The 19653-nt window shown below is 37.4% G+C and overlaps 1 long non-coding RNA gene across 1 annotated transcript; it reads right to left on the reverse strand.

Annotated features, from left to right (window-relative positions):
- Nucleotides 1–17609: 17609 nt before the first annotated feature.
- LOC124461918 lies at nt 17610–17840 on the reverse strand. Its single transcript, XR_006955313.1, has 2 exons — nt 17763–17840; nt 17610–17669 (listed from the first exon to the last, which is right to left on the reverse strand). It is a non-coding gene; the product is annotated as an uncharacterized LOC124461918 (long non-coding RNA).
- Nucleotides 17841–19653: the final 1813 nt, after the last annotated feature.

Below are 19653 nucleotides of genomic sequence, written 5' to 3' on the forward strand. Positions count from 1 at the left end.
GAACGGACCAGCTGTATTTTAGAGATTTATATCTAACATACTTAGTGATATGATTAGAGTTCGAGAACTTGTAGTTTATATGGACGATATTATTCTTGCCACCCGCACCGTAGATCAGCATCATAAGTTGTTAGCAAAACTGTTAGATCGTTTTATTCAGTACAATTTAGAGCTCAATTTGAAGAAAAGCATTTTCCTACGGAAGAGCATAGATTATTTAGGATATGAAGTCAGTGATAAGGGTATTTTACCAAATAATACACATTTAAAAGCTATTCAAGAATACCCAGGACCACTTAACAGCAAAGCATTACACTCGTGCTTAGGATTATTCTCTTATTTCCGCAAATTTGTTCCGAATTTCTCCCGCATAGCTAAACCGTTAACTGAGTTGCTTAAACAAGGTGGTCCATTTCCGATGAACAAAACCGCTAAAAACGTATTTCTCACATTAAGATCCGCCTTATCCAGTCCGCCCGTATTAGCTATCTTTAACCCTACTTACGAAACCGAGTTGCGTACTGACGCCAGTTCAAATGGCTTTGGTGCCTCTTTGATGCAAAGACAGACTGATGGCAAAATGCATCCAGTATCTTATTATTCCCGAAAGGCGACAGCCGCCAAGTCCCGTTATCACAGTTTTGAACTTGAAACTTTGGCCATTTTTGATCGTTACCGATTGTAATTCATTGGTCCAAGCCTTGAGTAAAAAATCAATAAATCCCCGCATTGCGCGGTGGTCGTTGGAATTGGAAAACTTTGATTATACCATTGCTCATAGACCCGGTTCAAATATGGGCCATGTAGACGCATTAAGTCGGCAAGCCGAGTTGTTAGAGAATATTGTAGAAGGTGATTTTGATCCTTGCGATTTATTTGTGAAGAGAGACCAGAATGCCCCAATTGAACCTTGTGAACCGCATATTACTTTTGAGGAAAGTTGCGTTAAACCGTGTGAGTCTGGTAGAGATTTGACCAAGCTGTGTGCCATTCAAGATGACAGTTGCGTTGAATCATGTGAGTTAGTTAAACCGCCTGAGTTTGAAAGCGATTTTATAGAACCGTGTGGCCCCGCAGAGAAAAATGAGTTTAGTAGAAATTCGATTAGACCGTATGCCGTTTTAGAACAGAGTTTTTCCGAATCGTGTGAGATACAACCTTGTGAGATAAAACCGTTTGAGACAAAACCGTGTGAGATAGACCCTTGTGAGATAAAACCGTTTGAGACAAAACCATGTGAGATAGACCCTTGTGAGATAAAACCGTGTGAGATAAAACCGTGTGAGAAAAACCCGTGTAAGATAGACGCGTGTGAGATAAGCCCGTGGAAAATAAATCCATGTGCTCCTTTAGGGAAGAATTATTTAGGACCGTTTGCGAAAGAAGTGACCAGCTCGATCGAAATGAGTCGGCAAAGCTGGTTGGCGTAATGGGTGCGTCTCCGCAAGTTGTTGATTTATTATTGCAGTCAGAACAAATAAGAGATCCGGATATCCGTAAACTAAGAGAAAATTTGGAAAAAGGCAATGATGTTGGATTTGAGTTATCAGATGGTATAGTGTACAAAAGAAATGCTAAGGAAAGACTGTGTTTGTATGCACCGGCTCGCATGCAAGGGGAATTAATAAGAGGGTGTCACGAGAAACTAGGTCACTTAGGCGTTGATAAATGTGTAAACAACTTGAAAGAAAAGTACTGGTTCCCGTTAATGAATCCAAAGGTTGAGTCGTTTATAAAAGATTGTCTGCCGTGTATTCTACATAGTGTTCCAAGAACTATACATAATAGAACCTTGCATAGTATTCCGAAAAGTCGGATTCAATTTGATACTATTAATGTTGACCACTTAGGTCCCTTACCGCGTGTTACATCGAAAAGAAAGCACCTTTTAGTAGTGATTGACGCATTTACAAAGTTTGTGAAATTGTATCCCGTAAATTCCACTAGTACCAAAGAAGTTACCGCCGCATTAGAAAAATATTTTGATTATTATAGCCGACCAAGAAGAGTTATATCCGATAGAGGTACTTGTTTTACGTCGTTTGAGTTTGCTGAATTTGTAGAAAACCGAAATATTGACCACATTAAAGTAGCGACTGCTGCCCCTCAAGCCAATGGGCAGGTCGAGCGTGTGTACCGTGTGTTGTCCCCAATGTTGGGAAAGCTGTCAGAACCTTTAGCCAAAACCGATTGGTATAAATTAGTTAATCATGTGGAGTTCGCTATTAATAACTCAGTGCAGTGTAGTACCGGTAAAACTCCGTCAATGTTGTTGTTTGGTTGCGATCAGCGAGGCCCCTTAGTAGACGAATTAACCGAGTATCTTGACGAGAAATTTAGTTCAGAAAACCGCTGTAACCTTGAGGCCACTAGGGAAGAGGCAAGTGCGAAAATTCAATTATCGCAGGAGCGCAATGAAAAGCGGTACGCTTTAAGGCATAAGGCACCTTTATCCTATAGAGTCAATGATTTTGTTGCCAGTCGCAATGTTGATGTCACTCCCGGATCGTGCAAAAAGTTCGCTCCTAAGTACCGTGGTCCTTATAAGATAAATCGAGTTCTTCCAAATGACCGTTACGAAGTCACTGATATTGACGATTGTCAACTTACTCAATTGCCCTACAAAGGTATCTTAGAATCAGCCCGACTCAAGCCGTGGATGCATGCGTGTGATAAAACTGTGAGCTTCTGTTTGTAATATGTATTTGATAAGCAGTGTTTGTATATGCATATTGTATGTTATATGTTATATTGTATGATCGAGGTCGATCAAATGTCAGGATTGGCCGAATGTAAACATTAAGAATATTTTTAAATAAGCCCGCTCTTCGTCTCAGTGAATTTCCCCGATAACCGAATTTGGTCACACTAAAAGGGTATAATGCACTAAGGCGGGGTACGGGCACACTCTCTCTCGAATATAGTCAATAAGACCGCATGTGCACTTAATTTAAAAATAATAAAATCCGGAAATAGAAAGACAATCCCAAGGGATTAATTAGTTTAAAAAGTAGAGAGTTTACATATATATATTTATGTGAATATCAATATTCACGTCTTTTCGCAATCAAAGTATCAAATTAAATGAAAAAGCCTGTACCAAAAATTCTGTTTCTAAGCAAACGCAATGCATGCGAACGAATTCTAACGGATCTTTTCCATGCTTTCTTCTTTGCTTACGCTTTGCGTTTGCTGTGCGAAATGAGAGTAAGAACCGTACCAAGTGAAGACATGTGCGTAGTACGTAAGGGGGGTTATTCATTTATTCTTGCAAACAAACAAAAGAAAATATTCTTTCCGAAATGCAATTAAAATTATTATTATTAAAGAGGGCTACTACACCACAGTTAATGCTACGGAAGCCTACTGACGGAGTCATGAGCTCTTTTTGGGGCTGAACTCTGTGTAAAATTTCGAGCATGAACTGTGTTACCGACTTTTAGTTGTCTGCTTCTGCTACGCCAATTGTAATTACGAGCATTTGTTGCATGTGCCTTGGCTATGTTATCCTTAGGTTTTTGCCGAGCTACCTGCAATGCATCGAATCTATGCAACGAGGTGTCTTCAGTCATTAAATTCAATTTCCGCAAAAGTTCATAGTCTTTACCATTATGAAGCATGTGTTGACCAAAACATAGATAGTAGGGGGAATATCCAGTACTGCGGTGGATAGAAGAACGAAAGGCTGCACTAATTTCTTTAAGATGATTATCCCAAGTATGGTCGGTCCCTATGTATGCGCGAATTGCTGCTAGAACTGAGCGGTTAAGACGTTCACTTGCGTTCGCCTGAGGGGAATAAATAGCGGTGCATTGATGCGAGACTCCAAATCGAGTAAGAAATGACTTAAAGAATCCGGATTTGAATTGGGAACCATTGTCCGTCAGTATACATTCCGGTACGCCAAATGTATAAAATATATAATTTTCTAATATTCGCAAATACGATTGGATGTAAACTTCTTAAGCGGATGCAGAAAATGAAATTTGGTGTTGTGATCGACTATGATCAATAATCCAATGTGCCCTTGCTTTGATCTAGGATATGGACCTAACAAGTCCATGTAAAGCTTTTGAAACGGTCTATCGGATGTCATGGGCTTTCCCATGGGAGGTCGAAGAATCTTGTTGCCGCTTTTTGTAGACCGACAAGTCAATATAATTCTTGATTTGGGGTGCCATGTTGGGCCAAAAGAAGTATCTCCTAATCTTATCACTAGTTTTGCCAATGCCACAATGTGCTGAGTGCGGGGGATTATGTGCTGTCTTTATTATGTCTTCGGTAAGGTAATTTCCAAGAATCGTTTTCCTGCGCTTCATTTCCGCTTGCGTGTTCTGTTCGCTTATAAACATACTTGCTGTCTACGCGCAAATCAGGCAATCTGGAATGGTTGTCTGTAATGCATTTTGCCAGTTCACGATATTCATCTGATTCAAAATATTTAGACGACAAATCTATCATAGGTTTTATTTCTGAAAGTTCTGAAACTTCATCTCGTCGCGATAATGAGTCCGCTACAATGTTTTGAGAACCAGGACGATGAACGATTTCAAATGAGAAAGCTTGTAATTTAATTGCCCATCTCGCTAATCTACCGGAAAGGTCCTTCTGTTTCATAAGCAATTTTAGAGAAGCGTGATTGGTAACTACTACAAAAGTTTGTCCCTCAATGTATGCTCTAAATTTCTTAATTCCTTTAATTACTGCTAAACATTCGAGTTCTGATATCGTATAGTTTCTTTGCGCTTTGTTCAGTTTTTCTGACATGTAAGCTATTGGTAGTTCTATGCCTTCGGAATTAGTTTGAGCTAACATACATCCTATACCTACTAAACTTGCATTACATAATAAAATAAACGGTTTCTTAAAATCGGGAGTGGTCAAAATAGGTGCTGAAGTTAATCTTCTTTTCAGTTCTGAGAAAGCGTAGTCTGCCTCTTCGTGCTTCATGTCCAGTCCAGTAATAAATCGAGCAGGTGGCAGCCTGGTAAGTATTCCATCAATATGGGGAAGAGGATACGCGTCCTTACCACCAATACGCAATTGGAGCTCCATGGGCTGTTATATTCTTCAATTATATCTAACTCTAACATTCTATCTATTTTCGTGAACATAAGCTTATCAATGGCCGGTGAAATTGGCCAATGCCTTTGTTTAATGGGCCTAGTACTATCAACTTCAATATTATGATCAATGAGATGTGTGCGACCTAATCCTTCTTTATCGTAGCAGGGTAATTTAGCAATCGCAAAATTAAGTTTTTGCTGCTGAGACTCAGACAAACGGTGCATTTTCACGTAATCTCCATGATCATTTCCTTTTTCTTCAATAATATCCGATACTATTAGTGAATCTTCCTTCAATTTATCTATTAAACCAAATTTACGCCAAAAATCTATTCCAAGATATATGTCTTGTTTTAAATCAGGAATAATAAAGAAATCAAGGGGTTTGGTAAGTTGTCGATATGTAATGTCGGTTGTCAATTTACCTTTAACAAAACATTCAGAATTGTTGGCCGTAATTATTTTGCCTGAACAATTGCGTGTTTTAGGATGCTTTAAAAACTCTTTAGCTACCTTTCTTCCTAAGCAACTAATATTAGCGCCACAGTCCAAAAGAGCAGTGAAGGTCTGGCCTTCTATCTTTATTTCTGTGTACAATCGATTATCTGATCGGGAAAATATACTGGAAATCAATTTCTTGCGGTTATTTCTAACCTTCTTCCAAAAGAAGCGTAGTCTATGCGTAGAGCGCTTAGACTTAATCATTGGTCGTATGCTGTCTACTTCACCAAAGATGCGATGACGAACGGTCTCTTACTGAGCCAAACGTAGGTGAAGAGGACGAAATGGGCTTTTATCGACTGTTGTCGAAGTTGGTCCTACATTTCCTTGTGAACCTGTTTCTTTCCTACAAACAAGAGGTTCACATTCCTCTGTTTGGGAATATTTATCCTTCATTATTGGTCTGGATGCGACAACGAAGTGTTGATCGGCGCATCCGTCCGTCGGTTTTCCTGCGGGTTGCAATTACGACAACGCGGTTTAAAAACATTTACGGCACCGCAACCATAGCAAAATACAGTACGCGGTTCTAGACAGATATCAAAACGGTGTCCAGGCTTCCGGCAGTTCCAACATGTAAGTTTATGTTGAAAAGCTTCCACCTCCTCCTGCATATAATTTTCGAAATTAGAGTCTAATTCAGCTATCTTTGAACGATGTCCAAAAGTATTCTTGGTCGGTATGCTCTTCCTTTGTTTAGCAAATTGCTCGTGGGTTCGTACTTCCTGTCTCAGATGAAAGAGGGTAAAAATTCCTAGATGGATAAGTTCATAACGAATTGCCGACTTTGAATGTCTAATTAGTAACTTGACTAAAAAATCCTCTGAAAGTTGTGTGTTTAATCTTCCTACTAGCCTTTCGACACTAAACTGGTAATCCTCAAAGGTTTCATTCTCGCCCTGGTGTCTGCTATTAATCAGTTCCCAGGTGTCCATATCGTTATCTACTTCATCAAACTTGTTTCTAAATTCTACACAAAATTTATTCCAATCGAAACTTGGGTGTGCTCGATGAAATTTCCAAAACCAATCATTCGCTTTACCTGCGAACAGTAATATAAATGATCACAAAGTACATGATACTCTTCATTCAAATTTTGTTCTGCTAATGAACGAACTCTGTATAGGAAATCCACTGAATGCATTCCTTCTTTGGAACCATTAAATTTTATTCGCCAACTTTGCATATTGCTTGCTGCTTTTTCGGGTGACAATGTCGAATTTGCTCGCGACCCTCTATTTGAGTTCTGAGTCTGACTACTAAGATTTCTAGATGTGTGCGTATGGTTATAGTGTTCTTCTTGTCTTGGTGCCGGGAGGCTGAACGCTGGAGAACGTTGTGGAATGGGGTTTGGTTCGTTGCGCTCAAGTCGAATAGAAGCTAATTTGTCGTCAATCAGCAAAGCTAAATGGTTTACTAACTGTTCCTGTTGAGCTTGAACAGCAGTTTGTATCAAAGTTGTGTAATCTGCAGGGGTACTTGGTCTTGGACTACTAGCTTGGGTAGGCGGTGGCCTATGTTTACGTGAGGTGGTTGAAGATCTCGTGCCGATCCCTCTCCTTTGAATTGCTCCCTGATTACGAATAGGTTTGGTCTTGGCAGGTCGACCAGGTCCTGAACGAGTATTATAAGGCGTCACAGGCTGAGTTGTGGGCTCGCCTGATTTACTAGCTTCTTGGAGTTCCGTTTCCAAGTCAATATTTGATCTTACAAGTTGTTTCATCTTACAAGGATGCTTGCAAGTGGGGCATTAATTCGAAGTTTTTAAACACTCTGTAATACACTTATTGTGAAATCTGTGCTTACAAGGCGAAGAAGCAATTGCTTCGTTTTCATTTAAAGTTTCATGGCAAATGCCACAAAATGAGTCATTTTCTTGCAAAAGTTCGCTCAATGCTCTCGTGACTGTGTCTAACAGACATACTTAAATTTTTCTTTAATTAATTTAAATTATATAAATTTGGAATCCGCTATCATTATCCAATCCTATTGCCGTTTACAAAGTTGATTCGATCTGCACAAAAAATAGATTTCTATTAAATCTTAAACAAAAATTCCCATTGCCGATTTGTCTGAATGACGATTTCCTAAACTGGTCATATACCGACATACGCCAGTCATATGCTATTCCTGGTTCAGGTTCTTTTCACTCTAAACAAAGCTAAGGTCTAAGAATGCCTATTTTATAATATTGTAACTTTTCAACGACTCCATTGGTCAGTCAACCCGATATGACCGTCATACGATGCTGTTGCCGCCAATAGTTTCTTCTGGTCGACTAATCCGAAAATTCCCGAATTACTATCGCGATTCACACAAGCAATCTACAACGGGCACCATCGCATTACGAGTCTGCATAACTAGCTTGAAAATAAAATTAATCTAAATAACTGAATATGAATGGATGATAATGAGCAAAAATATTGTGGATACTTTGGTGGTGTACATATCCGATTAGTAGTGGGGTTGTCCTACGTTTTATTCGGGCCTCATGATTCGGCTCCATTACTGTAGTGGTGTTCTAAATTATTCGGGTCCTAAGTTTGGCATTTCTGTAGTAATGAATAATTTAGAATTCGAGTCCCACGTTGGGCGCCATTTCTGTCATGATGTACAAGTGTGTGCTAAAGATCGGGGTCGTGCACTTCTAGCGTTGCTCTTGCTTAGCTCGTCGGATGAGGGGGGGTTCTTTCCTACTCTAGGCATACGCACGGATCATACAGAAAAAATATAAGTGCACTATCAGAAACTAAAAGGATGTAAAAAGCAAAATATTCGACCAGATCGGGATACTATTAATTGTGCGGACGACTTCTCTGCAGATTAGCTAAAGGTGTTGTTCGCTGTACCCACCCTACCTTGGCAAACTATTGGGTTTAATTGATTGCCCCTTAACAGACTCTTAAATGATCTTAGACGATTTGTAACGGCAGCATAGTCATGGATTCAGGCGACGGACTCCTCAATGAGTTAGTTTACACAAACATGACGAAATTTCAAGTTACGGTTTTAATTTCAAACAAAAGGGTTTTCATGGCTTAATATTCTAAGAAATTAAAAAATAAAGATATGTAAAAAGATACAGCAAAATAAATTTAAATTTAAATATGAGAGAAATTAAATACAATATAGGATCAAAAATTCATAGTAATTCAAAAGAGATTTGGGTTATGTGGCCGCGTGTGCCAGTTGGCAATGAAACAAATATTTATATATGTATATACATGTGTGTGTTAACTCACGATTTATCCAACGGTGCGATCTCTGGGCCCATCGATGCTGCAGGGATTTGCTGTATAATTTAGTTATTAGAAAAAATGAAATGCAACAAAGCCAATCTCAACGCATTACATACCCATTAGGTTTCCTACTAAGGAAAACGTATTTTACTTAACCAAATAGGGATTTAATCTTAATAATATTTAAAGTTTCGTTACGTTACTTAAACTAATAATTCATTTAAATTTTCTTTTAGATCAGCAAAATTTACGTTAATAAAAGAGGAAAAAAAAAGTATGAAAAGGTGTTGCCGTGGTGCAACAAAATACTTTTTTTATCCAAACCAAAGGGCTGCTACGCCATACTTTGCGTACAGATGAAACAAGAACAGGTAGCAGAACTACTACTAAGTATGCATATGCACCAAAAATAAATCGAAAAGTAGTAGATCTCCCTCAAATTGGGTGTATAATGTTGGTATTAGCCGGGGAATTGCGTCATTTCATCACCAGACTATTTTAGCCTGGCCCATGGCGATGATTATTGATGAAATGGAAGGGTTGATAAAATAAATCCGAGGCTAGCTGGTCTCTTGGATGTCTCTTTTTTTTTGATCCAACGAAGAAAATATCAGCGATTGGGCTGGGGTACAATCAACCAAATTGTCGCAAAGAAAATGAAAAATCCAAGGCTGCTTGAAAGCCAAAAGTTGCTTGGTCGACGCCACGAGACCGAAATATAAATTTTAACTGAAATATAACGGGGTTTAAATTCTAATATTTTCACTAAATTTAATTTTATATCAATTTAATTTTAACATGCCTCATAACCATATGCTATCTCGCTCACCCTACAAACACACGAGCGCCGCCACTAGCCAACGGCCAATTCTGCCCTTATGGATCGCTTAGCAAAATACGTTCATAAGCATATTTTGCATGATTCTAGTCCGATTTCAATAAAATTTAGTAGTAGGTAGTTTGGTAGAAATAGATAAGATTAATTAGTCCGCCAAATTTTATTGCGATGGTCAAAAAATTGCAAGAGGCAATCGGTTTTTTATAAATTATGGAGGAGTAAGTGGGCGTGGCAACATTTTAAAATATATATATTCTGCGCGCATACTAAGCCAGTACACATACTAAATTTGGTGACTTTAGCTTTGTTAGTTTACGAGAAAATCAGTTGTTTAATTGGCGGGGGCGGAAATGGGCGTGGCAAAATTTTTAAATAGTCAATATCTGCGTGTCTATTAAGGTAGCTTACATACCAAATTTAATGTCGGTAGCTTTGATAGCTTTTAAGAAAATCAGTTTTATGTAAATTTCGGGTGCGGAAGGGGGCGTGGCAAAAATTTTAAATAGTCAAAATCTGCGCGTCAATTAAGGTAGCTTACATACCAAATTTAATGTCGGTAGCTTTAATAGTTTTTAAGAAAATCAGTTTTATGTAAATTTCGGGTGCGGAAGGGGGCGTGGCAAAAAGTTGCAACAATTTTTTTCTGCACGCTAACTAAACGAGTATACAAACCAAATTTGATGTCTCTATCTGTTATACTTTTTCAGAAAAACAGTTTTGTGTAAATTCTGGGGGCGTAAGGGGGCGTGGCCAAAATTCCAATTAACTCTATATATTTACATATCACACGAGTCTACATACCAAATTTGGTGGCTCTAGCTCTTATAGTCTCCGAGATCTGCGTGTTCATACAGACGGACGGACGGACGGACGGACGGACGGACGGACGGACGGACATGGCTAGATCGACTCGGTTGTTGATCCTGATCAAAAATATATATACTTTATGCGGTCGGAGAAGCTTCCTTCTGCCTGTTACATACATTTTCACGACTTTAATACCTATGGGTGTATAGTATAATTAATGCTTTGAGCAATTATTTTTTCATCTTCTATCCACGATTGCTTGTTTTCAGTAACATAGTGCAAATCATGTTTGAATTCTTTGATAGGCTTTTTTTCTTTATATTTTCAAAAATATTTTTGTTTGACTTTTTTTCTTTCAGATATTTAATTTTTCGTGCCTTTTCCGTTTGCAAAAGAATTCTTAAATGTCGATTTTTTTTATTGAAAAGTTTGACTTTTTGTTTTTCTTTCTTTAATTCTCTGACATTTCAAAGTACTTTTTTCTGTAGTACGCTTCATTTTGCTCATTTTTAAGGCAATTTGCACAAAATTCAATTTGTGTTTCAATAGAGCTGCAATTATTCTTATTTCCATTACCAACCTGGGTTGCAGCATTTGGAAAATTCAAAATTTCAGAATCTTCTTTGGTGCAAAAATCATACACATCATAATTATTATCTCTTTCCGAGATATTCAACTTTATGTTGGTTTCTTCAAATAAGCGAAGAGTCGGTATAACACCTGCTTTCAGATATTTTACGCGGTCAAATTTTTTTTCAAAATGTAAGTTGCAAATCAACGCCTTGTCAACATTGACGTCAGATTGCACATTACATTTTAAAACCCACTGGCGACGGACAGCCTCGTTTTTAGGAAACTTAAAAAGCCGTTCGGGAAAGTCCTCTGAGCCATCTCTGTGGCTTCTCGGGCACGACCTAATAACACACTTAAGCCCACTTTTCCTACCATGCGTCACTTCTCCAGCAAAACTATTCACTCTTTGACCTACAATGTTTGGCCATAAAAAGAAACTGATACAACTCAGAAATGCATTTCAAAGGCCACGCAAAAGTCAAATCTTGTTCGTGGGCCACATGTCGACAGAATTTCGCTGCTTGTACAAACGTACACATTTTGTTTTTTTTTTTTTACTTCACACATTTTTCGGTTTGTTTCTTGTTTAAGCACTTGGTAATATACAAATAATTGCCGTATATTGTCACATGCAAGAACGCGACGAGGCGTTGCTGCATGCCCCTCACACATTTCGAGTTTGAGAATTTGATTATCTGAAATGTCAATAAGGCAAATCTAAACAAAATGGGACAAGGCAGAACTGAAACTGTTTAAACAATTAACACCGGAAACCAACTTCTAAGCTTCGATCTTCGCACTTCGCAGTTTAAAAATTTTATTGAGCAATGATATAGTTAAACTAATTATTTTCTGCCTATTGATTTAAAAATTGTTACGAATTCATGTTATTTACTAATTTTTTACTCCCATGTTTGTGAGTTTGACCTAAACACCTGAAATACTGTTCAATCTATAATTGCAGGTTATAAATTAGTAACTAAATCACAAATTAAAGAAAATTTTAATATTCGGGGTGCTTAACGGAAATAGTTGTATCTAATGTTAAGTTAACAGCATCATTTGCGAGCCATTTCAGATTCAAAGAAAGCTCTTTTAATTTAGAACTACTTTTTACTACTTTGTTTGTAGCTTATGCACTGGCAAGAGTTTTTGGTAATTTTAATAATCATTAACTCTAATCCGCTGAAGGTAGATTAAATCGTTCATTCTTACATTCCGTTGACACTGCATTATTAGTTTCTATATGTGAGCCTTGCAGCTTAGCTGATTGGAGAGAACACAATTTTTTTTACGAATGAAAATTTATTCCATCCTTTAAAGCAAAAAACCGAGATCGACTTCTTTAACTTTTTATGCTTCTCTATCTATTACCGAATTGTAAAAACTGAAATTTATTAAAATTTCTACTCACATATTTGACCTACAGTTGAAAAACCATCTAACTATTTCTTATATTCCAAAATGGTGACACATTTGCCTACATTCTAAAGAGAGAATTTGACAGTGGTATAATAAAGGTTTACCTATGATGACTTTGGAATTTATTGTAATGGACAATGTTCAGTGTGGCGATTTGAATAAATAATTAGACAAGCGAAAACAAAACGAACGTTTCATGAAAACGAACAACACTGAATTCATTTTGAATTCATTTTCTTAAATACCTCAATGAGTAATCGGTTCAATCAAATTGCAAAATCCTCCAAATCGATATAAAATCAAAGCCGTCGTAATTCAAAACTGCTGCTGCACGTTTTTGACATTTGATTGTGAACCTAAGAGAACAAGACGAATTTGGCGAATTTCGTACACCTAAAAGTAAATATCTGCGAAAAATTTAATGTGGTCATAAAATTTTAATCTGTGACTTGTTTTCGAAACGATGTTTGAATGTTGTATGAATGTCGTAGACGCGGTTTCGAAGTTTGAATTTAGTTCGCGTTTTTAGGAAACACTAATATAAACGGGATATATAGATACTTTTTAAACAAAACAACCACGAAACACCATAAACTTAATTTTTTAAATTCTGAAATTTTAACGAACACTAAGTTTAATTTTTAATTAAAAAATTACTTCCCGATTTTTGTGCTTTTGTGTAATTTTGATGACAAATCGTTTGTTTTTCACTTAATTTTGATGTAAAGTAGTTATTACTTTGCAATTGTTAAATATAACGGTTAGATTTTCTAGATATTGGTTAGGTTAGTTTAAGCAGGCCATCCACTAGGAGTACCACAGACAGATTTTCGTCCGTTTGGTGCGGGAGCGGGGGCTTATGTCTGACAGGACATCAAGAGTTGATAAATTGTTCGCTTGGCTGCATCCTGAAGCGATTTTTAGATGGGGTAGCTATGCCTTATTACCAAGGCTGCACATGATCTGTCTAAGCATTTCTTGAACATCCGGAAAATCCCACATAGACCGACTACAGGATATGGGTGTCAGACGTATGTCAAGAGTTGGTATATTGTTCGCTTGGCTGCATCCTGAAGCCTATTTCAACATTTGTTTGTTCATATTTCTTTTACAATTCATTAAACATTACAATGTTTTCAATATTTTCTTATTTTATAACCTCCACATTTTCATTCTTATCAAACAACATTTTCCCTTTTAGTTTTACAAACATTGTGTTTTCTTTATGTTCTCATTTACGTTTCACGAATCCACGGCAAGGTACCACCACGTAGCATCGACAACAACACTCTTTCTAAAAACATCCCTACATTCCATCCCATTTCCCCTAGTGCCTCATTCACTAGTCCAAACGGTCTGTTTAAACCGTCTCTTTATCACAGTCTTTTCCAACTGTTTCCATACGGTCTGTTTCACCCGTCTCTTCATCACAGTCCTTTCCAACTGTTTCCATACGGTCTGTTTCACCCGTTTCACCACAGTCTCTTCCAACTGTGCCATTACGGTCTGTTTCACCCGTTTCAACACAGTCTCTTCCAACTTTACCATTACGGTCTGTTTCACCCATTTCACCAGATGAATCATACTCATCTCCGTCGATATCCAGCTCGCTTGGTACCTGCACCACTGGCATTCTCCGTAAACTGTCATGTGGGTAGTTATACTGTCTTTTACTTGACATGGACTTCAACGTATATCTATCGCCTTCTAATACTTCTATGACCATAAAAGGTCCACGAAACTTAGTGTCCAACTTAGTCTGTTGTCTCTCACTATTTTTGATCAGAACATAATCTCCCTTACTGAATCTGACTACTTTTGCCTTGTCTTTATCAAATCTAAGTTTGTCATAGCTTGCTGCATTTTCCATATTTCTTGTAGCCTGAGATCTTTGGTCATTTAAATCTATCGCTGTCTCATTATCATCAATGGGAACTAATCCTAATGGTCGAGCACTCTTACCGATTAATAATTCTAACGGACTCGATTTTGTAACTCGATTAACTGTACAGTTTAATGCTAATTGAACGTTCCCTATAGCATCTTGCCATAAACGCTCACTGGATTCAACGATAGTTAATGGATTTTGTAAAGTTGTTCATCACTCTTTCGACCTGTCCATTTGCCGGGCTAGCACCTGTAGCTATCAGGCGAAGCTGAATTTTCTGAGAAGCACAGAATTCGAAAAATTTCGATCCCGTAAAACTTCTGCCTTGATCAGTCACTAATTGAGCAGGTCCAAATAGCGCAATCGATGACTTTAATGCGTCAATACAACTAACTGCGTCAAGCTTATAAGTGTGGTACAAATAAACATATTTTGTAAAACCATCGATTTGAACAATGACATACTCTTTACAATCGTTCTTCCCACTTAGTTTTCCAGTGATATCTATATGCAACGTATGCCAAGGAATGCTAATCTTCGGAATCGAATGCAGTTCCACTTGGACTTTTCAGGACGCTGATTTTGTCAGCCTACAAGTGATGCAATTCTCTACAAACTTTCGAACGTACTTCGCAATTCCCGTAAACCAGTAATGCTCGTACACTTCATGGGTCTTTTCCCAACTTAAGTGTAAGATCGATTCATGTACTTGGTTTATTACAGACCATCTAAAGGTTCTAGGAATGACTGGCAAATAACGAGTCCTACAATTTCTTTGAATTTTTCGGTAAAGCTCTTATTTCATAAGTTGCAGCTAAATCTTTAGAAAGCTCACCATCACTCAACTTGTTAATTGTTTGCAAAATATCCTGATCACGTTGTTTTTCGGCTTGAATCCAATTTTCAGAAATTTCCATCAACTGTACATGTTTTTCTACAACTTTATTTTGATTCTATTTTATCTTATCAAGCAAAGGATTCCTTGACAGTAAATCTACATGGGCCATACGTTTGCCTTCGCGATATTGAATATCAAAATCGAATGCTTGAAGGGATGCCCACCAGCGATACACTCTAGGTGATAGCTCAATTTTTGTTCTAGAAGCCTTTAACGAATGACAAACCTATTACCATGTAGATAATGTCTAAAGGGGTTTACTGCATTAACTACCGCAAGTGTTTCTAACTCATAAGACGTGTATTTCGATTCACACACACTAGTAGTTTTACTGAAATATTCAACCACATAAGGTTTATTTTCAATTCGAAGCAAAAGTATGGCTCCATAGCCAATGGCACTTGCATCTGTATGCAGTTCTATGGGGTATTTAGGATCGAATATTACCAAGACTGGTTTGCTTGTAAGGATATCAATAATTCGAACCTTCTCATGTTCATTCGTCTAATCAAAATGAATTTTAATAGATGTAATGTTGTAATTGACCTGGGTGGTGGCAATGCGCTTAATGCTTCAATTTTACGCAAATTTGGGCGAATCTCACCCGCCTGTACTTCGTATCCTAGATACTAAACAGAATCCTTCAAAAATGAGCATTTCTCTACATTAGACGAAAAGCCTGCCTTAGTAAAAATATTCAAGACGATCTCTAATCTTTCAATAGCTTCTTCCTTAGTTGACGCCACGATCATGCTTTATATCATCCATATATAAAAGTGCTGGACTAGCATAAGGTGAACTGCTCGGCCTTTTAACATTATAATCTATTAGCTCTTGAACTTTTGACCGGAGTAATTCTCTTTCACTGGGACTGAATCTGTAAGGGCGTCTTTGCACAGTCTTGGTGGGTTCTACTAATCGAATTGACATTACACCAGTAGTTACGCGAGTTAAAGGAGTTCCGCGAATTAATGATTTTGAATGCTTTCTTAACAATCTTAACAATTGATTTTAATCTTCTCCCTGTGCTTCAGTTGCTAAATTATTAAAATCATTTTCGTAACTTTTTACAGAACATTCGTTAACTGTTTTGTCTAGAACTATTTCCACACCTTCTGTTGATACTATTGCAGAGTATCCTTGTGCTAAAATTTCGCGGCCAATTACAATATTATTTTTCTTATTATTATGTTGGACTACATGAAATACTACTTCGATACAATTTCCATTTATCATTACATTACTTGTGATTTGAATTGACGAAACTACACTAACATTACCAATTCCACTTAATGATTACGTTATTTGTTCTTTTCCCAGACAGTTTGTGTGCTATGCTCTCTTTGACTAACGAGCATTCTGCGCCTGAATCATATGTAATCGGAAAATTCTCACCTGGGCGCAACATAATTGCTTTTGGTTCATCAACGACACATAGGTTAACCCTCTTATGCACACGTGATCCTGCGTCACCATCCGAACTCTTGGGCATTGAGTAGAGATGTGTCCCGGCTCGTGACATCGATAGCATGTCACGACTTTAGCACGCACTGAGGAAGCTCGCTGATCTTCTCCAGATGTAGAAGGTTTCTGCCCTCTGCATTCCGACTTCCTGTGTCCAAGCTTCCCACATGAGTAACATTTGATTGACAACATTTAGCACGCTTTGCAATTGAATAATCGTCTGAAGAGCTGGACCGCTTATTGTCAAACGAAAAGACTTGTAACTCGGACCATAAGTCTCGTCTGCTGCGAATAGTCAGTGTGTACGCAATTCGTTGTAGTCTGCTGTCATAGTTTGCCAAATGACCAAGAACAACCGATGCAGCAATTTGCTCATGATCCATGCCACGCCATTTTGTTAAAAGTGACGTCATTAGCCGACTCCCACACACGGCAAGACACTCGCCAGAACCAATCTACCGTAGCACACCATTGCGTGGAGTTGGCTCCAGCAGCGTCGGAGTTAAATTTCGGTAGAACAATTTAACCATCTTGTCGAGATTCACTAGGCGATGCACGAAAAGTTTTTGCTATCTCCCAAAAGTTTCGATTTTGTTGTTCTAATAAAATGCGAAACTGCTCCTCATTTATTGTTGGTCTTGAGTTAGACTCCACTTCTGATATCGGCGAAGAGAGGAATTCAGGGTTTCCTGAATCGTTGATTCCATTTTTCCACTAATTTTGTGCAGCGAGTCTCGACGTGCTGTTGACTTCCAGAAGGAAAAGAGGCTGAATTCTCTCTCACATATCTAGTGTTAAACCGTTCTACATCAGTCATTATATTCATTACTTAACACTGATCAATTCGCCTTAACAGTAGGCACACAATTCAAATTATTAGAAATGCCTAATTCAATCTCCGACACGGTCATCCTGACAAATTACACGTCCTCGTGAAGCAGGAGTATAAACCACCTTTATAATCTCCGACATACTGTAATGTAATATAAAAAATCTATATTTCGTATAATGAATGATAACTTTTTACTTTTGTAACATTTTATGGAATATATTTTAAAATTTGTACTTAATTTTGATGAAGAGTTCTATTCCTATTTCGTGTTAAAATTTTACTTAATTTTGATATAAAATGATTAAAGTTAAGAACTTTTGTAACTTTTAGTGTATTATTTCTTAAATTTTTACTTAATTTAAATGTTTTTCCCAATTTTTGCCAAAAGGAACAATAAGGATTTTAAAAATGTTTAGATTAGAGGGATTAATGTATGCTAAAATTTGTAGTTAATTTTGATGTAGTTTTTTATATGTATATGTATGTTTGTATTCAAATAATTTTCAAGCTCGCATTACTCGTATTTCTAGGTAACTAGATTGACTTGCTATGATATGAGATACTTTGAAAACAGGTCATTACATGGCATGGCATGACACTTGTTGGCATGCAGTTTGTCTCTCTTTCCGCCCCCATCCCACCATGACTCGAACCCGCTTCCATTTCAAGTACCTCCTCCCCACACCAATACTTTGACAGTTTGCCATTTACTACGGCAAAGAATTTGAAACTTGTTGCTGATGTCGAGATGCTGATGATTTCCCATCTCACATCTTTTGGCATGCCATTTGGCTGGGGCTCTGGTTTTTTTCTTCTTCTCGTTTAACGAAGCTAATTAAGGCAATTTCAAAATAATTTTTAAAATTTCAAATTTTTTTTATGCATTTTCAATGCTGTTGCTGCAACAAATTGCGAAAAGCAGAAATCCCTGAAATATACAAAATAAAAGCATAAAATTGTGCGGGGGGCAGCAGTAGAGTCTTCCTTTGTTTTTGTTTAGTTTGTTTTTTTCTCTTGTGTTGTGTGCGAAATGTCAAGCAGCAACAACAATAACAACAACAACAACATCAACAATGGCCATAATAATGAACAACAGCAACAAGTTAAACTTTACGGTTTTCTTAACTTTAATCAAGTTTCTGTTTGGTTATATTTTCTTTTTTTTCATCATCTCTTTAGCTTCTTGGTTGGACGCTGTCTAGTGCTTTTTTTTCTGATTGAAGGTCGCTGCAGTTTATGAATGTTACAGTACAGTTTGAGAAGCATTGCACATAAGACTTGCATGGGTTTTATATTTTAGTCTCCCCTCGAAATAAAATTTTACCCCCGAACCGGATTTTCTAGCTACTCCCATGTTTGTAATCACATTAAACGTCGATCTCTAGTAACAAATTGCTCTGCACAGGTTGCAAAGATATCTGCTCTGACATCATTTTATAACCATTAAACATTATCGCATCAATGTGTATATTATCTAAGCCCACACCCATATTCAGTAATACCGCAATTTTGCTGTTTCTCTTTTGACAAAATACATAATTTTATTTAATTTACTCGCTTTGTTGTTTTGATACTCTTTCCAAATGGGGGAAAAACTAAGAAATACCCGGATCTTAAAGTGCTTGAAGAGGGTATCACAAAATTGTTCGGATCAAGGAGAGGAGAAAGCATTTTGAAATGTATTCTCTAGTAAGATTGGTCAAGCTGCCATGTCAGCAGTAAAGTAATAGCTAATTGGATGAAATCCGCCCATCTAACAACCAAATTTCCCCATTGTAAAGAGCAAAAGATATAAAATTGCATTAATAATCCAGATGTTTACTTATTTTCAAATACAAATATGGGTCGAATAAAGTCATTATAGAAATTTTAAAAAATTTGTAGAATCGTTGTCAATTCTAATGCAAAAAATTCAATATATAGGTAGGCCTTATTTTCTTTCATATGCTTTGTCCTCCTCTTTCTTCAACTTAACCAAAACTTTTTGGTCATTTCTAGCGATTTTTATCTTGGTGTGTCCTCTTCGGATGGCCAGCTCTCGGGGATGTTTAGCAACGATTTTCTTGAACTTTTCCAGTTCATCGACCTTAGCTTCGGCCTTAAGCCACTCCTTTTTATTTTTTAT

Source organism: Drosophila willistoni, unplaced genomic scaffold (assembly GCF_018902025.1).
Source record: "Drosophila willistoni isolate 14030-0811.24 unplaced genomic scaffold, UCI_dwil_1.1 Seg740, whole genome shotgun sequence".
NCBI lineage: Eukaryota > Metazoa > Arthropoda > Insecta > Diptera > Drosophilidae > Drosophila > Drosophila willistoni.